Source organism: Corvus brachyrhynchos, unplaced genomic scaffold, assembly GCF_000691975.1.
Source record: "Corvus brachyrhynchos isolate BGI_N302 unplaced genomic scaffold, ASM69197v1 scaffold245, whole genome shotgun sequence".
NCBI classification, from domain to species: Eukaryota; Metazoa; Chordata; class Aves; order Passeriformes; family Corvidae; genus Corvus; species Corvus brachyrhynchos.
This window is the reverse complement of record NW_008238988.1, coordinates 5,944,818-5,945,475: the sequence shown is the minus strand read 5'-3', so window position 1 is coordinate 5,945,475 and position 658 is coordinate 5,944,818.

Sequence of the window (658 nt, the reverse complement as noted above, 5' to 3'; positions counted from 1 at the left end):
CGGGCTGTTCTTCATGCCCTGAGGTAGAACCTTCCATTGATATCTCATCACAGGTTCAGCATTGTTAACTGCAGGCACAGTAAAAGCAAATTTTGGTTTGTCATTAAGGTGCAATGGAATTGTGAAAAAGCAATCCTTCAAATCAATGATCAGGATTTCCCACCCCGTTGGAATCATGGTGGGTGAGGGCATAGCAGGCTGCAATGACCCCATACTTTCCATCACTGCACTGATTTTTCGGAGATCCTGCAACAATCTCCACTTCCCTGATTTTTTCTTAATTACAAAAACAGGGGTGTTCCAGGGACTGGTAGAAGGCTCAATGTGTCCCTGTTGTAATTGTTTTTGAACCAACTTACGAAGGGCAACTCATTTCTCTTTTGGTAGGGGCCACTGCGATTCCCAGATGGGTTTGTTTACTAGCCACTGCAAAGGCAGTGTAGGATACTGTGCATCCTTCTGCACCGTGACCCCCATCAAAAGTGCATCCCAATCCCCACCCCACAAGCTGCCAACACATCCCGCCCCCAAGAGGTTAAGCGGAGCTGCAGTGACGTAGGGCTGAACTGTAGCTGCTTGCAACACCTCCGGCAGCGCTGCCACCTGCAGCAAAACGTCCCGCGGAGCCGCCAAGACATCTGCCATAGGCGGGGGGCGC